The sequence below is a fragment of the Ochotona curzoniae genome, unplaced genomic scaffold (assembly GCF_017591425.1).
Source record: "Ochotona curzoniae isolate NIBS_2020 unplaced genomic scaffold, NIBS_Ocur_1.0 scaffold_4505, whole genome shotgun sequence".
Lineage (NCBI taxonomy): Eukaryota > Metazoa > Chordata > Mammalia > Lagomorpha > Ochotonidae > Ochotona > Ochotona curzoniae.
Window position 1 is genome coordinate 35,232,501 of NW_024467118.1, and position 8,590 is coordinate 35,241,090.

Sequence of the window (8,590 nt, forward strand, 5' to 3'; positions counted from 1 at the left end):
AATTTACATGAAAATGGTGCTTCAATATTGCCAAGTAATAAATATTGTAGGGAACTTTGGTTGAATATGAGGAAACAAGGACTATGTAATCAAAGAAAAGGAATGTACATATATATGTATATATATATAAAATAAAAATGCCCACATAACAAGTCTTGGCTATCACTTGACATGTATGTAACTCGAGTCTCTGCACACAACATAAATATCTGGTTGTTCTGGGTGCTTGCAGCCAAAGGGCGCAGGTGACCAGAGAATCATAGTCCCAGGAAGCAGTTTGAGATGTGCAAGTCCTGCTCCTCACAAGACCTCCCAACTCCATTTTGTGAAGGTCTTTCAAAGTTGCTTTCATCATAATTCCTCCTTATATGTTCACAGCAACTAGGCTGGCCCCTGTGCCTAACCGCTAGCCTTGCTTTCAACCTGACATCATAAATGCCTTTGCAGGAAGGTCCTGGGTGACACCATCCTAGCTGCTGTCCTGGAGTTAGACACACTGGCACATTGCCTTAGGATTCTTTCTTTTGGAAAGAATTAAATTTTCATCAGCAGGACAGTGAAGGGGCCTGGGACAGGCCATCCTCAAATATGCTACTTTAACATAAAGATGCTCCTCAACTTACGAAAGGGTCACATCCCTATAATTATGTTTTAAGATGAGAGTAATTAGTTGAAAGTCCATTTAATACACTCAACTTACTGAACATCAGAGCTTAACCAAGCCTACCTTATGCATGCTCAGGACACTCACATTAGCTTATGATCAGTCAAAAACCACCTCACATGAAACCTATGTATAATAATGTGTTGAGTATCTCATGTAATTTAATGAATATTGTATTGAGAGTGGAAAGAACAACAGTTGTATGGATACACATTTGAACCATCCTAATTTGGGAATCATTTTTACTGATTATTTTGAGTTGAAATCACTTGAGAAGCAAGAAAAGCTCTTAGATCTCACCATTTCTACCTAGAAACACATCATAAAATCCTCCAGTGAGAAAGGTGCCTTCTCTGGTCCAGGAAAAGGAACCTCCTTATTATCAGGGTCAACATGGAAATGGAGCTGCACAAGTTCATTCAACCAACCCTTATCTGCCACTCCAATTCCCTTCCTACCTCCTCGTCACACTCTCCTATTTACTGCTTCTAGCCCAGCCCCTTTGGTCTTGTCATTTCTTCATAAATTTATCTTTCTCTCTTTAAATGTTTGTTAAGCTAAATTGGACTTGAGGTTGTCTCTGCACCTAAAATTTCTTGTATAACAAGACAAAAACTAATTTAGAATGTAAATAAATGGAAAACCTAACTTAGGAGTACAACAAGCATCTCAGATAATTACAGGAGAAGGTCATGTGAAGATGAAGGCAGTGATGTATCTACAAACCAAGGCATTTCACAGCCAGAGAATCACCAGGAGCTAGGCGAGAGGCACAGGAAAGACCCAGCCACTCCGGGAAACAAGCACCCCTGCTGAACTTGACACTTCTGGCCTCCAGGAGTCTTGAGACGGTGACTGTTGTTTATGCTATTCAGTGTGTGCTACTTTGTGGTATCCTTAACTTACTAATATGATCACCATCTCTGGTTATTTATTTGTTTATGGAGAAGATTTATAGTTTAAGGACTTTTATGGCTTTTGCAGAATATGGTTCTAAAAGCTATCATCTTAGTTTTATGAATTAAAGTGTCACCGGTGTGAATTTATAAGATGATACATGTGGAACGGCTCTTAGAGCAATCCTATTACTGAAAAAGAGGCTAGGGGAATGAAGTGACTTGCTCAAGGTCACATAGCAAATTTCAGTTGTTAGTTTTTCATGTTTCTCGCCTGTGAGCTCTCCAGGAGGCTGTGCCTTGACTTCTCCGGCTCTTGGCTTGTTTGGGGAAGAGTCTCAATGATTCAGTCATAGCTCTGGCAAGCAGTGTGTCCTGACCTTGGTGTGCAGATAAATCCCTGCTGCCTTCCTCAGCACTGCTCCTTGAACTACTTGAGACCTACAGAAAACTCAAGTCCCACTGCGCGTGCACCTGCTACCTCAGTCCTTGCAAAGTCAGCAGCTTTCTCACACACTTTCCTCCTCTACTGCCCTCAAATTCTTTTCCTTTTGTCCTAATCTGGAAATCTGAAGGACTTCGCCCTGTCTACTTGATATCAACTGCCTTACTCATAATAATCATTAGTGTTTTGGGAAATACATAAGCTTTTTCAAGTGTCTGAAGGCTGTTTGTCCTTCTCTGAACAGAACTGTCCCCAACCCTCAGTACTGATATCTCTATTGTGCTCCACTGAAGAGTACATCCTAGAGCTAAGAGTGGCTGCTCTGAGATCCTGGGCCAAGGACAGGGAGATGGGGAGAGAGAGAGGAGTGCGGGGGGAGATGGAGGTAGTAAGTGATCTGGGAGGACTTGACGGATTCCACGCTTACCACATGGTTAATAACATTACCAGCAGGTCAGTTACACCTGAGAACAGGAGGCAGCTTCCCCTCAGTAGCTTGTCATGGTTCTGTTCCACCCTTTGGGCTAACCCTAGAGACTTCAAATCTGAAGCCAAAAACTTCATCCTTATTGAATGAAACATGAGGTGACTGTAAGGTTTTAAACATTTTAAAAGGTAATAAATCAAGCTAAAAAACTGATCTTGGAATGAAAAATCTATGAGTTTCTGTTTATTTCAGAAACTGAAGGAAAGCACATATGCAAAGCAAAACCCTGAGACTGTTAGGGAATGAATGAAAGAGTCCTGCTTCCACCTGTTGTCTAACTGCTGGAATGTCTCCACTGTGGCTTCATCTGGGAACTACAAATGCACACTGCCTTACTTAGAAGAAAGTCTCAGCAGCCGTAACTTGCATCTTAATGTCCTCTCTGCACCTGCTCCTATGTTTATCATTTCCTTGATGGAAAGGGAGACCAGAGCGTCGATGACATACATTTCTGACACCACAACTTAACCGTGATGATGCAAAGGGAGAGGAGTTAGGTTGACTAAGCTTTATCTTGCAACTGTCACTCAAGCTTGGGGACATATGGAAAGTAAGGACCAAAAAGAAAGTCCAAGAACTACGTTCTGATACTTATTAAAAATCTATTACATAACCACACTGCACAGAGCTTTACAACGTGACATGAAAAACATAAGATTTCTACAAAATGCCTCTTTCAGGAAGGCTTGATAAAATTAAGCAGCTGGTTCTTATCTACTTGAGAATAAATTCTAGCCAAATACAGGAATGGTCTTCATAGTGTCTCAAGATCCCATCCTCACGTAGGAAACCCTGAGACATGCTTCATGCTATCATCACTGGCCGCAGGACAGGCTTGATTCCGAGAGCTGGACAACTGGCCAGGTTATTTGACTCCGGGGGACTCTAAATGCTTTTGTTTTTTGTTTTTCATCCTGAGCTGTACAAATTCTTTCATTGGTCCAGATATAAAACCTAAAATAAACATATAGCTCTTTTTGCTCCTTTACTTTTCATTGGAGGCTATAAAAGTTTGAAAATCAATCCAATCTGTTATTTTAATTGTTCACATTTACTTATTTTATTTGCTTGAAGGGAGGGAGGGAGACAAATAGACAGAGATGCATATCGGTTTCTCATCACTTGATTCATCTCCCAAAGCCCACAGCAGCCAGATCTGGGCCGATTCAAAATCAACAACCACAAAATTAATCCAGGTTTCCAATCTGTGTGCTGGGACACAAGTACTTGAGCCATCACATGTTGCCTCCCAGGGTGTAGATTAGCAAGAAGGGAGCTGGAAGCAGGAAAAAGAGTCCAGGCTCGGGTCCGGCGCGGTAGCCTTGCAACTAAAGTACTCACCTTGCATGCCCGGGATCCCATATGGGTGCCAGTTCTAATCCCGGCAGTTTTGCTTCCCATACAGCTCCCTGCTTGTGGTGCCACTTGCCCCTGGTATTCTACTCTTTTTAGAGTTCAGATCCTCTCACAGGAGAAAAGACTCAATTTCTTTCCCCAAGAATGGAAAGTAGTGCACCTACAGGTAATGAAAGTTTGGACACAGCAGCAAACATTCGGAAAAGTGGAGCTGAAAATGGATATGAGCTAATATATTAACTCCAAAGTCTATCTCAGCCAGAGACAAAAATCTACATATTCATGTGTGTGGACTGGTCCAAACGGAAAAACGTCCCTCATGAGTGGGCCACAGGACTGCCCAAAGTGAAGGGGAGAGAGCAAATCTGAGTAGCACTACAGACCACTGCATCACAAACCACTGCCTCAATTTCAAGTCTCTTTTTATGGAGTAGGAAGATCAGTCTCTACATGTGTGGGAAGTTTATGACACCTCAGTAAGATTCACATGGAGCTTAGTAGCCACATATCTTCCTGGTTTGCCACCCCCTTTTAAAGATCTATTTACTTATTTTTATTGGAAAATCAGATATACAGAGGAGGAGAGACAGAAAAGACATCTTCTGTTTGATGATTCACTCTCCAAGTGGCAACAATGGCCAGTGCTGAGCAAAGCTAGGAGCTTAAAGCTTCCTCAGGGCCTTCCACATAGGTGCAGGGTCCCAAGACTTTGGGTTATCCTTGATTGCTTTCCCAGGTCACAAGCAGGGAGCTGGATGGGAAGTGGAGCAGTTGAGATTAGAACCGGTGCCCATATGGGATCCCAGCATGTTCAAGGTGAGGGCTTTAGCCACTAGGATACCACGCTGGACCCTTGTCTCCCTTCTTGATTGCAGGTGAGGAGCATCTTGGGAAAGTGTGCATGTCTGACATACAGAAAGAACCCACAGAACTGTGATGAATCCTGACCACTTAGACCTATCTAGTTGTCTGCCCATCCACCCTGCGTTAGAGCCAAGGAGATTTCACAATGGAAAAAATAGTGGAAGGAAGAAGGCTAAAATTTCACTGCTTCATCACTAATTCAGGTTAGGATGAGACACTGTAAAAAAAAAAAATCATTGATTTTTACAGCACACTAAAGCATTCCTAACTTGATGCCAGGAACATATGCACAAGAGTGCTTTGCCCAAGAGTGCCAGGACCTATGGTCTGACAATGGAGTGCATCTGTCAAAACTGGACCTCCTCAGTGGCTCTGACAGAGCAGTGGATGGCATATCCAGAAGCACATGGAGGATATGTCACAGGTTGGAGCCTGCAGAGGACACCTGGCACCACAGCAGAGGGAGGAAGGCAGAACAAATTGATCAACTACCCCAGTGAAGCACGACGGCAACTCTCTGAGCAAACGGAGACTCAGAGGTGAACCGTGTCAGCCAAGGGACCTTGGATTGAGATCCTCATCCTTGCATTTGCAAGATCTACAGCATTTCGGAACTACTGAAACCACCTGAGCAGGACACTTCAGGCATGCTCCACAGTGGGACTTTGGGATGACATTGGATGGCCGTTCCGATCCCCGGGTGCTGAGGCAGTTGGGAGGCTGTGTGTGGCTTCTGCCCTTGGCTCTCCCTTTCACCCAAATACAGGAAGAAGGAAAAGAAAACGTGGAAATGAAGGTCTTACCCATTTTTCCCTGATCCTGGACCCTTCCCACCCTAATCAATTATGTAAACATCATCAAAAATAAATTTTAAAAAAGAGTGTTTTCCCCATGAGGTCCCCAGGCTCTATCTATCCTGTAATTTACATCCTGAGAATAATGCAAATAATCTCGTTTGCCTCTTAATAGGCTCATGCCTCAGTTTCTCTTATGGGTGAACAGCATCCTGCTATACAGCTGTCTGTTCTTCATTCTCTTGGCTTAATTTCTGCCCCAGGAACAAACTTTAATTATAACAGGATTATAACGCAGCAATTAAGATTCATGGATGTCCTCGTCCCAAGGGAGAATTAATCAGCCATGCCAGGCAGGATCCCTTCATCACTCTGCTAACCACCCCAGAAGCAGAGGGCTCCTTTACACAAGCCGCCTTCAGCAGTGTGGTGCCTGCTCCACAGCCCTAGGCAGAAAGCAGCTACATTTTGCAACAAATACATTCTGAGTTTTCTCTCATTTAAAAATACAAAAGAAAACCAGAAACTTAAAAGTAGCAGGAACAAACTGTACTGCCCTTGCTTGTAATCCTATTATTCCTTTTGTCTTGGCATTCAACCGTAGCTGGCAATAAAGAAAACCCCAGGAGCACAATATTCTTGTGATCACATCAGGCTGGAAGATGAAACTCTTAAAGCCTTCAGGGAGGCTCAGCCGTGCCCCTCACCCTGCAGGTGCCTCCAGCTGCCCCCACTACACCACAGCAAAAGCAGCTTTCCGCAGTGCGGGAGAAAGCAGGGCGGGGCAGGGGTGAAGGTGGGGACAGGAGGGAGGCAGGCTCAGGACTTACCCTCTGAAGACGCTTTGTCTCAGAAAGCAGCAGTGGAGAGGCAGATAAAATCCAACCTTAAAAATAAAAAATAGATACGCTCTATTTGGTTTCATTTAATAAAATGTTTAAACTTGTGCAAAGCCCACATTGCCTGTTTCAGACTCTAAAGCAGTCCAGAACCCTTCTAGAAAATTCCCAGAGTGGCAAAACTCTCACAGCATCTCCAATAAGTCTTTTCACTAGGGTGATGAGTCACTTAATGACATCCATTCATGCTCACACCTCATCTCCTCCATGAAGCCTTCCACGGTTTCAAAAACTGAACACCTGTAGATGATCTGAACACCCTTGGGGCTGCTCATCAGTACTACCACAGAGGATGAGTTCTCCTGACTCACTTGAATTTGCCTGCTTGAATTTGCTCCTTGGGAACAGATAGGTGATAGTGTTCAATTTCCCCCAGCACAGGGCGAAAAGAAGGATTCGTACCCAACACACACTTTCTCCCTAACTCACCTTTCTGTTATTGCTACATCTTCCCCTGACCAACTGATCCTAGGAGAACGTGGAGAGTCCTTGCAGGATTCAATCAATGCAAGCCTAAACCAACCTTCCCAGAGGAACGGCAAAGCACGCGTCCCTGCACCCTGCATTGCTGACTGCAGTGCCTTAGCTGAGGGCACACCTGACTCAAACAGCAGGTCTTAAATACGATTAGGGCTTCAGTCATGAAATATCCCTGCTCCCCGCCACCCCAATTTCAGCCTTCCTAGAGGTTGCTGATTCCACTCTCCTCGTGGGCCCAGGGGTTTAACCCACATTTCTTTCAGATTTAAAGCTGCTATGCCATATATTTTTTTTGGCAGGGTCATCTTCCTCAAGGCACAGATAAGATGATACTCTTCTTCCTTATCATTCATTAGCAGTAAAATGAAAGACAGTGCGGGTTGGACAGAAATAGCAAAAACAATACAAATTGTCAGGAATTTTAAAAGGTTTCATCCGCTTTTTATGATCCAAGAATGATTTTACAACATAGCGGCCATGGACTTGGATGTCAGCACAACAGGATTTCATCAGTTACAGGACTGTCACTAAGCCTCCCGGTACCATGCTCACCTTTATTGGTCACAGGGGAAGACTATGCCAATTTCTTAAGTTTGTCGTGGGGATTAAAGAGAAAGCATGCATACAAAGCCTACATTAAAATAAAAGCACTGCCTAAGGGTATCTAGATGGTGCTCAGAAGCCTTTGGCTGGTGCTAAAATGTCTTCATTTTAAGTCAATGTAAAGATGACTTGGACTGAGAACAAAGGATTTAAGCAGTCACCTCCCAGGACCTGCTCCCAAATCTCTCAACTATGGACCATGTCTGTAAAGAATAACTTTAACCATGCTATTCATATACAAAATTAAGTTGGATTTTAAGTAGAAAGTGTCCAACTGACTAAGTACATGTGAAACATTCAACAAAAGCTAGCACCCTGGGCAATATTATCTGGAAAGTCTAGTGAGCAATAATTAGCTTCAGGAAGGCTTCTGCGAAAATATCTGGACTTAGACAATATTTCCTATTTATGATGTGTTGATCACTTTCAGGCTCTTCTAGAAAATTCTTGCAGACCTCTGCTCTAGAGGCCAGTCCCTGTTGCTAACAAAAGCCTTTGGGATATCTTAGCTGGCTTGTGCGGATATACTGGGCTGTCTTCGGTCTTTAAACATCAGAATTGCAGTATGGGGCCACTGCTCCTTCCCCAGGAACCTAGCCATCTGTGGCATCAGTTCACCTCCTCCCCCATAACAGCTGGTAGCTCGTGAGTCCCAGGCAGTCTCCTCCTGGTCAGTTTCAAGCCTGTCACTGGTCATGGTATCATGGACGCAGCCTGTCCATAGCCCTGGCTACTGCCTCCTTTTCTGTGGAGTAAGCTGCTTCAGCTCTGCTAAAATACACTGTGTTTTTCTTTTCTTTTTTTACATTTTTATTTTTCATGATACAGTTCTGTAGGCTCAGGGATTTATTTATCCTTTCACCTTGCCCATTTCCAGCACCCCATCCCCCATTTTCCCTTATATTATTATAAGCTAATCCTAAAAGAACAAATATCTTGTCTCTGATATAGAGCAATTTCATAAAAAATACAATAGCAATACATATATAAACACATACACACCTATCTATTCATCTAGAGGAACTGTATAAGGTAGACTAGAATGCATCTTTACTGCTGAATAACAGATGGACTCCCGACAAAACGGTTCAATAAACCTTGA